At 35.8% G+C, this 16,302-nt stretch overlaps 2 long non-coding RNA genes across 2 annotated transcripts in view; one reads left to right on the forward strand and one right to left on the reverse strand.

Moving 5' to 3' along the window:
* The window catches only part of LOC107732800 (uncharacterized), a 126,691-nt gene that overhangs the window by 17,145 nt on the left and 93,244 nt on the right, over positions 1–16,302 (reverse strand). The window lies entirely within an intron of this gene.
* LOC107732801 (uncharacterized) lies at positions 136–434 on the forward strand. The gene is made up of 2 exons (XR_001638908.1): positions 136–205; positions 371–434. It is a non-coding gene; the product is annotated as an uncharacterized LOC107732801 (long non-coding RNA).

The raw sequence follows: 16,302 nt of genomic DNA on the forward strand, positions 1-16,302 counted from the left end.
TCATGAATGAGGATCTTCTGGACAAAAATGAACGAATGCTCGCTTAATTACTGAATACTGTGCTTGAGATAATTTTATCAGATGTAACTCGTTAATCGTTGGGCTCATCATTAATATTTGTCCTCTTCACAGAAACACTGACTTGCCAACATCACTCTTGATCATCATCGCCATGAGTAATAATAGCATTTTGAAATACTCTGAGGTGACAAAATGCAAAACATCAAGAAGCATGGATTATATATCTTATTTATAAAAATACATTTTCAAATTTCTTTGCTTGGCTATTTAACATTTACTAGTTTCTTATGTTGAACATTGTATTGAATTGTTTAGACAGTGTAAATGTGAAGTTTGTTTTCTATTTCAGAAAAAGCAGCCTGGGAGTAACACTGGAGATAGAAGGGAGTCACAAACTGCTGACAATGCTCAGGTAAGCTCATGATATTTAAATAATAATGATTCAGGTCTAAAAAGTTATTTTAGGTAATTGCTCATGTATCTAAAAAACAGCCAATGAAGACATGCAGGTCATGTAAATGAGCAAGCGCAAGTGAACCAGTATATATTTTTTAAAAATAAAAATACTCACCCATGGAACACAAAAAGGTTAAGTAGAACTTCTGAAGCCTGTGTGAGAATCAGACAAAAATATAAGTAATTATTCCAATATTAATTTCAAATGCTAAAAAATTTTCCCCTCCGCATTTGGTTTTGCATGTATATTCAAAGAGTTTCAGTAAGTAACACATTTCAGTCACTTCCTCACACAAAGCTAATGTATGGCTTTAGAAGACTTGCAATATAACAAGTATGACCTACCTTTTTCTCACTCTGATATTCCTGTTTTTATTTTCATTTGGGCATCAGAACACATCTTGAGTGAAATAGTGCATGTTACAGAAACTGAGAATCTTTGAGTGTACTTTTGTGCGTGGCAGTATTATAAAATTCAATGTTAATTCACACTGTAAAAAATTTCAAGCCGTTTCAACGAATTATTATTTAGTAATAAGTTCCACAGAAATTTTACGTTCAGTCAATTTCTGTCTTCAAAGTGTTGCCTGAAATGTTATTTTTTAGTTGGCTCAACCTTTACTGAAATAGTTTTATAGTCCACTCAACTAAAATGTTTTAATTGGTCAAACATTTAGAAAACTACAGCAAATTGTGTCAGTTAAAATGTAACCATTTACTACATGTATTTCATGTTACCTCAACTAAGATTTATTATTTGGGCATCATAAGAAATTGCTGTGGAACTAGTTATTATATTTTATACTGAGTTTAAGAAAATTATTAACTGGTGTCTATCAATCACTAAAAACACACACACATTACAACACATAATAGCCTTTATTTAATAACAATCTGCATTTATAACATTTGTCATACAGACTAAACATGCAGGCTTAAAGGAATAGTTCACCCAAAAATGAAAATTTGCTGTTAACTGATTCACCCTTATGCCATCCAAGATGTAGTTAACTTTTTTTCTTCAATTGAACAGTAAAGGAGATTTTTTGTTGAAATCATTGTCTTTGGCAATTCATAAACTGCACATCTCTGGCTGCTGGCTTTTGAGAGTCAAATAAACATGTACAGACAAGACCAAATTACCAAAGGCTTCTGAGGACACATTGAGGTCTTAGGAACCTAAACAATCAAAAACCGGCAGCCACAGATGTGTAGTGTATGAATCGCCAAGGATCACTGTTTCAGAAAAAAATCTTCTTTACTGTTCTACTGAAGAAAAAAAGTCACTGACACACCGCTTAAAGGAATAGTTCACCCAAAAATGAAAATTTGCTGTTAACTGATTCACCCTTATGCCATCCAAGATGTAGTTAACTTTTTTTCTTCAATTGAACAGTAAAGGAGATTTTTTGTTGAAATCATTGTCTTTGGCAATTCATAAACTGCACATCTCTGGCTGCTGGCTTTTGAGAGTCAAATAAACATGTACAGACAAGACCAAATTACCAAAGGCTTCTGAGGACACATTGAGGTCTTAGGAACCTAAACAATCAAAAACCGGCAGCCACAGATGTGTAGTGTATGAATCGCCAAGGATCACTGTTTCAGAAAAAAATCTTCTTTACTGTTCTACTGAAGAAAAAAAGTCACTGACATCTGGGATGGCCTGAGGGTCAGTAAAATAACAGCAAATTTCCGTTTTTGGTTGAACTATCCCTTTAAAATGCTCCAGTTGTCAAACATTACATTTGTAATACAACTGCAAAATTTCCAGAAAAAATAAATGAACCAGGTGTTACAGTTCAACTGAACTGTGTCAAGTAAAGTCCAGTCACTGTATTTATATAGCGCTTTTTACAATAAAGATTGTGTCAAAGCAGCTTTACAGTATTAAACAGAAAAAATGTGTGTCGAAGGAACCAAAACTCCATCGTTCTTCTCTGGCCAGACAAAACCAGCAGTTTAATTGCAGGCTGCAGCAATGTCAGATTGTGCAGAGGACTGGTCTGGTTCCTGTGGTCTTGTCCTGATGACCGTCTATGTGACGAGGTCTTCGGAGGGGATCTGTCTCAGGGGCTCATCTAGTTGTCATTGGCACCTCTGACATTCAGGGCTGTCAAGGTCGTCTCTAGGTGCTGATTTACTATCTGATCTGGATACAGACTGGATCCGGGTGACAGCAGTCAGGGCCAGATTTACGCATAGGCATTCTAGGCACGTGCCTATGCTTGCTCGTCCAGGGGGGGCCCAAACACAATGAAGAGATATATAATATTTTTGTTATAGCCTACTATGGGATATCTACAACAGTAAAAGAACGCCGCGAATTTATCAATAAAATAGTTTCGCATTTCTCAGTAGCAAGGTTCTTGAAGCAGTTCAACTTAAAGATTCGCTATTAGTAGACGCTGCTGCTGAATACTGCTGAGAGACGCACAGACGCAACACGCAAGTATTCACATGCACTTAATCTCTCACTCCCTCTCTCTCTCTCACTAATAACTGCGTTAGACTGCATTAATAACTGCATTAGCCTGCATATCAATGGCTCAAACCTCCGTTATTAGCTCTAAAATGGAATTTGGGAATTTGGTTATTATTTGGCCACGTCGCCGTGCCTATTAATGGAATGGTCTTTCTCAGTTCTCAAACAAATTAAGAACTACATTCAATTTTTATTGACTGAACGCAAGCGCTTATTGCGATAGAAAACACTGTAACGGTTTCCGTTACAAAAAATATTTTTGTTTGCTTGGGTGGTAATATTAGGCCTATTATATTAATAGGGAAGGGGGGCCCAAAAATTTGTTTTGCCTATGTCACGAAAAGAGGTAAATCCGGCCATGACTGCAGTGACCATCCAATCTGGATACAGTCTGGATCTGGGTGGCTATGGTGACCTCGGAATAAGAATGAGACAGTCTAATATTAGTGTAGATGCCACTGAGAACAATAAAGCACATTTTAATTGTAGTAAAAACTCAAAACATTAACACATATTACCTTAAGTCTTAGTCTTGAAAGTACACGCACATTGTGTAGTTGCATTGGAGCGGTCTGGTCACATGGCAGTGTTTTGTTTTAGCCACACCCTGATGGAGAAAAAAAAGTACAATTTATCTCAAAAAATGAAATGATGCCTTTTAAATAATTTAAAATATAATACCAGTTAATTAAATTTGTGATGAAATAGAAGTTGTAACCATTTTTTTTTTGGCACACACAGAAAAGAAATCTCAATCCATTGCACAACACAGGGAGCATTGATGTTGACTATGTTCATTTGTTGCAAGGATTTGTAATAGAACATGCACATTTCATATTATAAGTTTACCTTAAACACCATAAAAATTATATCAAAATATATCGGTCCTGCCTGTTGTTGATAAATACAAATGGTATCATTTTACAAATTGATTGATCAATTATCCCAATGTTTACTAAGCCATGGTCTCTTTACCAGTGCAGGGACTCGTGTGCACGATCTAGTGATTCACTACAGGGAACTGACTGAGACGCAGTCTGATTTGATAACAGCCTTGTGAAACGATTCAGTTGTTTATTTTGGTTCGGAACAAACTACTCTTCTGAGGCGCCATTCACAAGAACAGAAACACCGTTTGCAATTCGCTTCATTTGAAAAGAGCCGTGGCTGGTTGCTAGTCACGTTTAATGTCGTATTTTAACTTCACGGGACAATTGCAAAAGTTTGCACACGCAAAAACCCATTCAACATGCCCATGTTAACATCAAATACGCGCATTACTGTGGGTTACATTATACGTTTCGTCGTATTAAGCATCAATGGCTTATAAAAGAGAAAGACCGCACGAGCTCTTCATATCTTTTAACGTCACGGAAACACAAAAATATCATACAACACACCAAAATGAAACCTAAAATTCATTATAGTAACACAGCTTGTGACATTAATTGTTTTATGGATTAAACAAGAAGAAAGACCACGTTCCCTTAACTTAAACAGTTCATTTCCCTCATATAATTCATACAATGCATATTCTATGTTTTTATATATGTTGTACCTTTGTGTATAAATATATACGTTTTAAATAATACGTTTAAACCTTTTTGAATATACAAGTTTTGATAAATTCAGTCTAAGTACAAATATTTATACAGTGCCACTTACCTGACGCATTAACTTGACATACACTTAACATAAATATTCATTTTTCTTCGGACATACGACTTATAAAACACTTCTAAATATCCACTCAAAAACATTGAATATGTTGTACGATTTTGACGATAAATTTAGTCTAAAAAATAACATACCTCTTTGGATTTGAGACTTTAGTCTTTGCAACTTTACAGATCTTCTTTATGCATCAAGAGCTTTTAACACTCCAAAGTGAAAGGAAAAAATTGAAATAGCATCATATGACCCCTTTAAACAACATAAAAATAATATCAAAATATAACGGTCCTGACTGTTGTTGATAAATGCCAGTGGTAACGTTTTACAAATTGATTGATCAATTGTCCCAATGTTTACTAAGCCATGGTCTCTTTACCAGTGCAGGGACTTGTGTGTACGATCTAGTGATTCACTACCTAGGGAACTGACTGAGACGTACCCTGCTTTGATAACGGCCCTGTGAAAGGATTCAGTTGTTTATTCTCATTCGGAACGAACTCTTCTTCACGAGACCAGAAACACCATTTGGAGTTTGCTCGTTTGAAAAAAAAAAATAAGCGAGATTTCAGCGAGGCTTGTTGTTAGTCACGTTTAATGTCGTCTTTAACTTCATGGGACAATTGCAACAGTTTGCACATGCAAAAACACATTCAACACGCCCACGTTAACTTCGAATATGCGCGCTACTGTGGTTTACATTACACGTTTCGTCGTATTAAGCATCAATGGCTTATAAAAGAGAAAGACCGCACGAGCTCTTCATATCTTTTAACGTCACGGAAACACAAAAATATCATACAACACACCAAAATGAAACCTAAAATTCATTATAGTAACACAGCTTGTGACATTAATTGTTTTATGGATTAAACAAGAAGAAAGACCACGTTCCCTTAACTTAAACAGTTCATTTCCCTCATATAATTCATACAATGCATATTCTATGTTTTTATATATGTTGTACCTTTGTGTATAAATATATACGTTTTAAATAATACGTTTAAACCTTTTTGAATATACAAGTTTTGATAAATTCAGTCTAAGTACAAATATTTATACAGTGCCACTTACCTGACGCATTAACTTGACATACACTTAACATAAATATTCATTTTTCTTCGGACATACGACTTATAAAACACTTCTAAATATCCACTCAAAAACATTGAATATGTTGTACGATTTTGACGATAAATTTAGTCTAAAAAATAACATATATTTAGTGCAACTTACCTGAAGCGTGAACTTGACAAGATGGCGGCGCTGTTTCTCTCGCGAAGTCACTTAGCCTCGTGTACGTGCGGAATGATCTGTGTTGGCTGGATTCGTTTTTATTAGTTCAGTCAAAAATTGACATTCTGAATGTTGACTGGATTTGAAAATAACCCTTCATTCAATGTTTTTTTTTTATATATTTGTGTAGACTTAATATAATATGTCCTCTCAACTAAGCCCAAGCTATAAAATTAGCTCAACTTAAATATTTTTGCCCTTCCAACATTTTGATAATTGGATTTTTTACAGTGAGGGAACAATTCTCACTATTAACTTAGTAGCTTATTAGCATGTCTATTATTAACATATTGGCTGTTTATTAGAACTTATAAAGCACATATTCTGCATGACCATATTCTACATCCCTAATCCTACCCAATACCTAAACATAACAACTACCTTACTAACTATTAATAAGCAGCAAACTAGGAGTTTATTGAGGCAAACGTCAGAGTTAATGGTTTGTTAATTTCGAGAATTGGACTATAAAATAAAGTGTGACCAAATTTATTTTTAAATAATACAATAAAAAGAAAAATTACTAATAGCATTGTTTAATTTAATAGCATTATTAAAATCACAAATATTATGTAATGTTATATTAAATATTATATTAATTCTATTCTAAAAATTTGAATTTAAAATTACTCACTGTCAAATAGACAACCAGTCAGTAAACAGTTGTTGATTGAAAGTGGATACAACAGAAGTAATAACTTCACTCTTAATGATTCAAATGATTCAGAATAGTCAGAATGATTCAAATCTCATTTGAGTCTTTTTGAACAACTGATTCCATATTTTCCAAATTTCATTTGTTTGTCAATATGACGGCACTATTCGCACTGCATGTTTGATGCACCAGAATTAGCGGAAGAAAGCAGATGTTCAGGGAGTGTTGAGATCATGAGAATCATTTGGTTTCAGTTTTTAAAAAAACAAAACAAAACAAAAAAATGGAATTGATTCTGTTTCAGTACCGATTCTTGATTGCCAACCATAATTTTGGGTGCCCAAGATACTCAATGTGTTTTTTAACTAGCTTGACCAACTCCAAACTTACTAGTATAAACCAGCAGCATGGAAATTCATGCTGGTCCAACCATTTTTTTTTTTAGCAGGGTCGTCAATCACGAGGGGAAGCTTGCAAATGCGAAGACAAAAAGTCATCGCTCCTTTATCGTGTTCTGCTCTGAACCTTTCATCTTAATACTGTCTTTCTTTCCGTCTGAAAAGAAAAAAGAGCTTTAACATAATGATCGGAATGTTGCTCTTTGTTTTGTGGGTGTGGTTAGAGCCGCTCACAAGTGTCATCCAGGTGGGCGTCAAAAGCGAGAGCTGGCATCAAGTCCAAACGCACCTCTTCAATGCCTCCAATCTCCCTTTTTAAACAAACAGCTTTGATATTTGTGTGGACAAAAAAAGCTGAGTAAACAAGTATGCAATACTGGAAGAACGGACAATGTCTTTGGTCTGTTCCCGCTCCACCAGCGGGACGGTTTACCTTCCCATTTAGTGAGTACATGGAGGATTAAGCCAGAATCACTTCCTCTCAGTGTCTTTGTCCGTGTCTCCGTTTGTATCCCGGGAGGACTTCAGAGCCATGTTTGTTCACAGCTGACAGTGTCACGCAGCTGTTTCTTTGGCGGCGGCGCATGCTGGGATTGCATTGATGGAACTGTTTCACCTTGTCAAGGGATGAAAATTATTTTATTTTTATTTACTTACGATGTATTTACATTTATTTGGTGTGAATTTATTTCTAATAGTCTTATTACATATTTAAATGACTTATTTTGCTAGATTTTATGTTATGAGAGTATGCTAGATGTGGAAAGATGAATCACACCAATAACTGTTAAACTGTGCCGGAAACTGTACATAATTTAAATGAATGGTTAAAAAAACATTTGTATTTGTTGCCATCAGGCAATTTGTATAGAAGCATGTTTCCATCACAGAATTAAAAAAATTTAAAAGGTAAATGCAACTTTTTATCTCACAAAAATCAAAAATTTACAGCCATAATTGCAAGATATGAACTCGCCATTCTGAGAAAAAAAGGGTAACACTTTACAATAAGGTTCATTAGTTAACTACTTTAGTTAATATGAAGTAAGAATGAGCAATACTTCTACAGCATTTATTAATCTTAGTTAATGTTAATTTCAACATTTACCAATGCATTATTACAATCAAAAGTGCTTGTTAACATTAGTTAATGCACTGTGAATTAACATGAACTAACAATGAACTAACAGTTAATACATGTAAATGTTAATACATTAACTAACATTAACTAATGGAACCTTATTGTAAAGTGTTACCAAAAAAAGTCAGAATTACGAGATATAAACTTATAATTCTGATTTACTTTCTCGCAATTCCGAGTTAACATCTCACAATTCTGACTTTTTCTTAAAATTTTGAGTTTATATCTCGCAATTCTCGCTTCTTTCACAGAATTCTCAATTTATATTGTTTAATTTTTTTTTGTACGGAATAAAAAATAAAAAGGTAGTTGTGACTGAGTTTATATCTCACAATTCTGTCCTTTTTTATGCCGCAATTACAAGTTTTTTATCTCGCAATTCTGACTTTTTTCTCAGAATTGGGCATTTCTGACTTGCAATTCTGCATTTATATCTCATTGTGCATTTATCTCATAATTCTGAATTTAAATGTAATAATTGTAAAAAAAAAAAAAAAAAGGTCTGAATTGTGAGATATAAACCCAGAATTAGAAAGAAAGTTTTAATTGTGAGATTAAGTTGCAATTATCTTTTTGCATTTTTTTGAAACAAGCTTTCATTAATTTGAGACCCCTAATTAAAAAATGCTGATTAGTGGAAGGTGAAACTCGATTGGATAGACCCAGTTTGGACATGCAAATGGATGATTTCTGTCATATTTCTTTTTTAGACAAACAGATTTTTAAAATTACAATAACGCTTAACTTATCAACATTAACTTATCACATTCAGAATCTATGTAGCTGAAGTCTATGAAAGGACGCTCACATTTCTGGAAACACACACACACACCTTTGTAGGATCCATGCTGACAATCCAAATAAGGTAAAAGGATGTGCGTGTAGAATCCATATCAGTTCTTTGTCCTTGAGCACACATGAAGGCATGGATACTTTCTGTTTCTATTTCTACTGAAGTCCCAACCTGAAACATTTGTAACCGTCAGGTGTGAAAAAAATTTCCAAGTTCTGTGATCAGTCATGCTTTAATTGCTCTACTGTCCACCCACAGACACACAAACATACAAGTTACAAAAACCAGTGGAGCGGCCCAATCAGGGGGAGCGCATTCTTGCCGTCTCCTCACTCAGAGCTAACACAACATGTGGCTTTGTGGCCCCCCTCACCGCCTGCTCTGTTTAAGAAGGCTTAATGGGACATAGACCATGCACTTTTGTGTGCACTGGTTCCTCTTCAAGTACCAGCACTGACAGCCGGGTTCAGGTTGGAAAAATGACCAGGCAGGTTTGGGCAGGTTCTCTCTAGTGGAATCTGGACCCAGCACGTGAAGGTGCACTAACCAAACTAGGGCAGAGAGGAAAAAGCTGGATAGACATATGAGATGTGGTATGAGATATGAGTACCTAGCTCTACATTAGCAACTGTTGCTTAGCAACTACATACTGCAAACTGCATCCACCATATTGGAAAGATCAAGATCCACTGTAAACACATGCAAATGAATAAACAGATGTTAGACAGCTCTGCATGTTGCAGATGATATAAAATAAAATTTTTTTTTTAAAAATGATAAAATGTTTCCAGTGATGAATAATGGGGGTAGTAATTGTAAACGACGCAAGTTGGATATAAATCCAATTACAATTACTATAAATATTTGTTTCTACTTTAATATTTATTTAGTTATTTATTTATAATACATATATTAGTTTATAATATATATATATATATATATATATATATATACACACACACAGAATATATATATAACCATTGACTCTACCGTTCGACTCCACCGAGCAGGGATGAACTGCTTGCTTCAGGTCCTTCCACAAAATTTCAATTGGATTAAGGTCCAGACTTTGTTCTGGAACTTTGTACTTTGTAACTTTGTTCTTCTTTAACCATTCTTTGGTAGAATGACTTGTGTTCTTGGGGTCGTTGTCTGGCTGCATGACCCACTTTCTCTTGAGATTCAGTTCATGGACAGATGTCCTGACATTTTCCTTCAGAATTTGCTGGTATAATTCAGAATTCATTGTTCCATCAATGATGGCAAGCCGTCCTGGACCAGATGCAGCAAAACAGGCCCAAACCATGATACTACCACCACCATGTTTCACAGATGGGATAAGGTTCTTATGCTGGAATGCAGTGTTTTCTTTCTCCAAACATAACGCTGCTCATTTAAACCAAAATGTTCTATTTTGGTCTCATCCATCCACAAAACATTTCTCCAGTATTGCTCTGGCATGTCCACATTAACTTTAGCAAGTTGCAGATGGGCAGCAATGTTCTTTTTGAAGAGCAGTGGCTTTCTTCTTGCGACTCTGCCATGCACACCATGGTTGTTCACTGTTCTCCTGATGATGGACTCATAAACATTAACATTAGCCAATGTGAGAAAGGCCTTTAGTTGCTTAGAAGTTAGCCTGCAGTCCTTTGAAACCTAATGGACTTTTACACGTCTTGCTTTTAGAGTGTTAGATATGTAATATTGGATCATTTTCCTGAATAAATAAATGAAAAAGAACATATTTTTGACTCACTTGTTTGTTTGGGTTCTCTTTGTCTACTTTCAGGACTTGCGTGAAATTTTGATTATGTTTTGTGTCATATTTATGCAGAAATATAGAAAATTCTAAAGGGTTCACAAACTTTCAAGCGGCACTGTATATATATGTATATATATGTGCACTAGGGAACTAGGGGGAGTGAATGTACAGCGCTCTCTCCCACCTTCAATACCACGACTGAGGTGCCCTTGAGCAAGGCACCGAACCCCCAACTGCTCCCTGGGTGCCGCAGCATAAATGCTTTGGATGGGTTAAATGCAGAGCACTAATTCCAACTAATTCCAAGGGTCACCATACTTGGCCACATGTCACGTCACTTTCACTATATATAAATATATATATGTTAAAAGCAGTAATATTGTGAAATATTTTTACTATTTAAAATAACTGCTTTCTATTTGAATATATTTAAAAATGAAATTTTTCCATGTGATCAAAGCTACATTTTCAGCATCATTACTCCAGTCTTCAGTGTCACATGATCTTCAGAAATCATTCTAATATGCTGATTTGCTGTTCAAGAAACATGTATTATTATTATTATTATTAACAATATTTAAAACAGTTGAGTACATTTTTATTCAGGATTCTTTGATGAATAGAAAGATCCAAAGATCAGCATTTAACTGAAATAAAAAGCTTTTGTAACATTACACACTTTACAATTTAGGGGGGAGGGGCTTTGAATTGATCAAAAGTGATGATAAAGACATTTATAATGTTACAAAAGATTTCTAACATAAAAAATCTTACAGGTCAAAAACTTTTGATTGGTAGTGTATATACACACACGCACACATATGTCATGTGACTATAACTTTTACATGTTGGACACAGGCACTCTCACTACGAAAGCAACTTTCTGAATGTCTTTACCTCAAGTCAGAACATCAATAAAGTGTCTGCTCTCTATCAACAAGACCACAAACAGTCACGACAACGCACACATAGATGTACACGGAGTGCAGCGAATGAAGCTGCTGTCAGTGTTGAACAGCTGCATGGACTTCTCTGGACCAGGCCCAGCCACCTCTGTCCCACAAAGAGCTGCTTGTGCCCTCTCAGTTCGGCTCGAGTCGACATGAAACACACACTCACAGGGCCAGGGTCAGACCCTGTTCTTTGTAAAGGGTAAAGACACTGTTAAAATAGTCCATGTGACATCAGTGGTTCTGATGAAGCTATGAGAATACTTTTTGTGCGCAAAGAAAACAAAAATAATGACTTTATTCAACAATTTCTTCTCTTCCGTGCCAATTTTCGACACGCGTTTACGAGATTACTATGAGCGACGCATGTGTGTGATGCCAGAATTTTAATTTCATGTCAAGTTTAAGCTTACATCAAGAAGTTTATGCTATGGCTACTAAGAGAGCATCTGTTTGCAAGCGTCTGGTAAAAACAGGTACTCTGACTAACTTTTGCAGCTACAAATACGTTGTTAAAACCATAGATATGTATAGGTACAGTAGATGATGCATTATTAGTGGCTGTTTCTATGGGCCACTATACGTAACCCATCCGCCATATTGGAATAGTCAAAGCCGGTCCGTGAACACTCGAGAGCAAGTTGCCTGTATGTCTGTAACCCGAGTTATGAATATCTATATCTGCAATAGACAATAGACTAAATTAACACAATACAACAAGATGTAGCTGTTAGCTATGCTGCCAGTGTTGAAAAACAATGTTTTTTTAATGTGATTGAACAAATTTATACCACTTTTTTTTTTTTTTTTGACAAAATTTTAAACATAATACAAAAAAGCCCAAAAAAGACTAATTCATACACATTTCAAAACTGTTGAGGATAAAATACACAAAAAAATCCATCGGCTTATTTCCATTATGGACCTTTCTATCTACTTTGTGAGTGTTTCTGGGCACCACAGGTTTTTTTCGCCACTGATGCACATATTTATTGCATGTATATACCAGTAAAAGCATCAGAGACACATACATTTCGAAATAGTATACAGTACATGGTTTCAGTTTGAGACTGGTAGCAGAGGACCGCCTGTCCTTCAACAGTGGTTTGACATTTCTAGGTCGCCGACCGAGCCACTCGCTAAACAAACAGCTCAGAGATGCTAACGTTAGGTGTTTCCCAGCACAGTGGCCGTACATGACACACAGCACTCTGCGTAGAGTGGAACTTATTGACAATGGTAAGGAAAACACAACCTATAACCTTTCCCAAGGAGTCCCAGTCCCAGTCCCAGTCCGCAACTCTGCGACCTTTGTGGCGTTTTAAATATTTATGTCCGTTACGTCAACAGGGTGTGCAGTGGTGTGCACTCGGAACGAGGCCGCACACATCACACGCAGTTTATTTTAGTAATTTCCTCTCTATCCTTCAGCTGTCTGTTAGGCGGACCACTCGCCCCTGCAGCTGTGGCCAATTCATAACCCCCCGCCACCCCCCACTTTTCTCCTTATCAGCACACTCCTGCCGACCCACAACTGTCCTCGGTGGGACGTCTCTTCCCGGCCCACCAGTACAGCGCCAGCAGGCTGCCAGATTTGTCACCTGTGGAAAGCGAGCACCTTCGCGGATTCGATCTGCTGGAGTATGGCAGTGGTTTTGGCAGGGCGCACTGGCACGAGGACCAGGCAGATGCTGGGGACTTTATATGGTCAGTATCAGATCAGGAATACACTACTGTTCAAACAGATTTTTTTTTTAAAGAAATGAATGTTTTTATTTAGCAAGGATGCATTAAATTGATCAAAGGCGACAGTAATACATTTATAATGTCACAAAAGATTTCATTTTTAAATTAATGCTGTTCTTTTGAACTTTGTATTCATCAAAGAAATGTATTTCTGGTTTCCATTAAAACTTTAAGAAGCAGAAAATGTAATAATAAAGTAATAGTAAGAAATAATGCAATCTTGTGACACTGAAGACTGAAGTTATGGCTGCTGAGAATTAAGTTTTGCTTCACAGGAATAAATTGGATTTTATAATATATTACAATAGAAAAGTGTTATTTTGAATGGTAATAATACTGTATTTCACAATGTTACTGTTTTGTATTTGTGATCAAATAAATGCAGCTTTGGAATAAGAAACTTCATTCAAAAACATTAAAAAATCTTACATTTTGAATGGTAGTGTACTTGTTCTGTCACTTTAAAATGGCAAAGTCTACTTAACTCCCCATTTCTCTTCTGTTTGTTTATTAACAAGTCAATCACAATTTTTTTATTCGCTATAATTTATTATTATTATTATTATTATTATGTCTGGTATCACCTTGGACCCTCCATGAGTGAAATCAACCATGATGTGCATATGAATTTATATATACATGCTGATTTGATTTGAGTTTAAAAGATGAATTTCTTCTGTCTCAGAGTAAAAAAAATAAAATAAAGGGGCAACTGCTACTTTATTTCTCCTAAATGTGACTTTATATGTCATAATTGCAATTTTATTTCTTTGTAACTTTGTAACTCACAATTGCATCTTTATGTTGTATTTGTAAATCTGTATCTCACAAATGTACTTTATTTCTTATTTTAATTTTAAACTTTATCTCACAATTAACTGTTTTATATCATTTTTCTTTGAGTGTAAAAAGTGAAAAAAGCTCAATATGTAATAGCCAATTTTATAATTTCTTAAAGATGATAAAACATGAAAAAGGAAAGCTGGATACCTCAAACATCTGTTTATGCAAATGAGCAGATGTGGCAGCTGAAGAATCTGCCATGCAATTCGTGACGCAAGCCGTGCTGTTATGCGACACTGTACATGCAAGAAACGAGCAAAGCATGTAGACACATACATGCGTACAATCACTGCCTCATTCAGCCGCCTGACAGTCAGAAGCATTGAAGCCCAGAGCTGCACAGGAAGTGGCTGGTATTTAAGTGGACATGCCAACCAGAACTGGTCCGGCTCATCCGTCAGCCCTTTATTTTCTGCCCTTATAATAGGCATGTCATTTCAGTATGCTGACTTCATTATATCTCAGCCTGATTTGCATGAAAAGCTCCTTTATGCTACTTGGCTGTTGGATTGGTGTTACTGCTGAGATCATCAGTATGACGGTATTCCAGTCGGCTTGGAAAGATTATGCTTTACGTTTTATAAAAACCTTTAATAAAACAGTAGATTGCTAAGCATTTGTGAGTGTTTTGAGGAGATATATAGAGTATCAGTGTCACAGCTATGTTGTATATTTTAGTACAGCCTGAATGCTGAATTGACCAATCAGCATCCAGGACAGGATCAATCTGTTTTATAATGTGCTATAAAAAAAATCATTCTAACATCAAACAGCAACGACAGTTAACAAACCCACAGTAAAACCGTTCCCCTGTTAATGAAGTAAATCGCTGGCATTCAGTTGCTCTTTAGTCAAACCTAATTTCCAGTGTCTTGGAATTCATTTCTACAATGCTATTTATGCTGAGGAATTTGCTTAATTTCGCCATTTTTAGCCTCAAAATAGCTGAATCCATCTCATCTGACCAAACCATGCCAGTTAAAGGTCAGCTATGCCCCACAAGCCCTATGACCCACAAAATAAGAGAAGACTGTTCACATGACAGGAACATTCCCTGGGGTATGATGGCTGGGAATGGGGAATAACTGAATAGCCCAGGGTGAACTTTGATTTGCATATTGAAATTTGCAAAGTGATGACATAACATATACTGTCAGGTGAGACAGGTGAACCTTAAATCACTTGAGTCATTTAGGGTAGGTTCATATTCAGAATATGACCAACAACAATTACAATAATTTGCTGTATGTGCTGGGTATTCTATCCCACAATGCATTGCACTAAAATGCCAATTTAGAATGATGAATTGGAACAATGTGTCAGTTATATATAATTATATATATAATATATAATGTGTGCGAGTATAATTAATTATGTATATAAATATAACATACTGAACTCATTCAGTCAGCTGAACTCCATCTGCTAAATTAAGCATACAACATAATGTTGTTAATATGACAACAATGTAGCAAACTGTACAATTTTTAGTGTTTTCTGTTGCATTTAAAAATAGCAGGCAAAGTTATGTATACTGTGCTGATTTTTAGTATGCAGTCACGTGATAAATACATAAATAGTAAGTGTAATATATTCTAGTTCGCTTTTCTAAATTCAGCCTCTGTCTCTCAATTGTTTGCAGTAGTCAGCAGTGAAAAGACAGACTTTGATTTGTTTGGTTTGCGCCCTCTATGGGCAACACGAGGTAGTGCGCCATCCGTCACAGGTTTACTCAGTTGTCTGTTATCAGTTAGAGGTTACCGTTTTATTGAACAAGGATGTATGATCACTTTTCTGTAAGAGGAACAGGAAAAATTGATCGAACAGGGAGGTGACAATCTCACTATGACATGAAAGGTGCACAAATGATTAGTATAGGGTGTGTATGTGTGACTGAGAGGAGGAAGGGGTGAGAGATCGGAAGGGTGTGTGTGTGTGTGTGTGTGTACGTGCGTATGTTTCAAACTTAGAAAGAGAAAAGGAGTGACAAATGAAGAATAATCACTGGAAGATGAATGTGTGTGCATGAAGAGCTGAAATAGAAATCTATCTATCTATCTATCTATCTATCTATAATACATTTTA

The sequence above is a fragment of the Sinocyclocheilus rhinocerous genome, unplaced genomic scaffold, assembly GCF_001515625.1.
Source record: "Sinocyclocheilus rhinocerous isolate Xijiao unplaced genomic scaffold, SAMN03320098_v1.1 scaffold2415, whole genome shotgun sequence".
In the NCBI taxonomy this organism is placed as follows: domain Eukaryota; kingdom Metazoa; phylum Chordata; class Actinopteri; order Cypriniformes; family Cyprinidae; genus Sinocyclocheilus; species Sinocyclocheilus rhinocerous.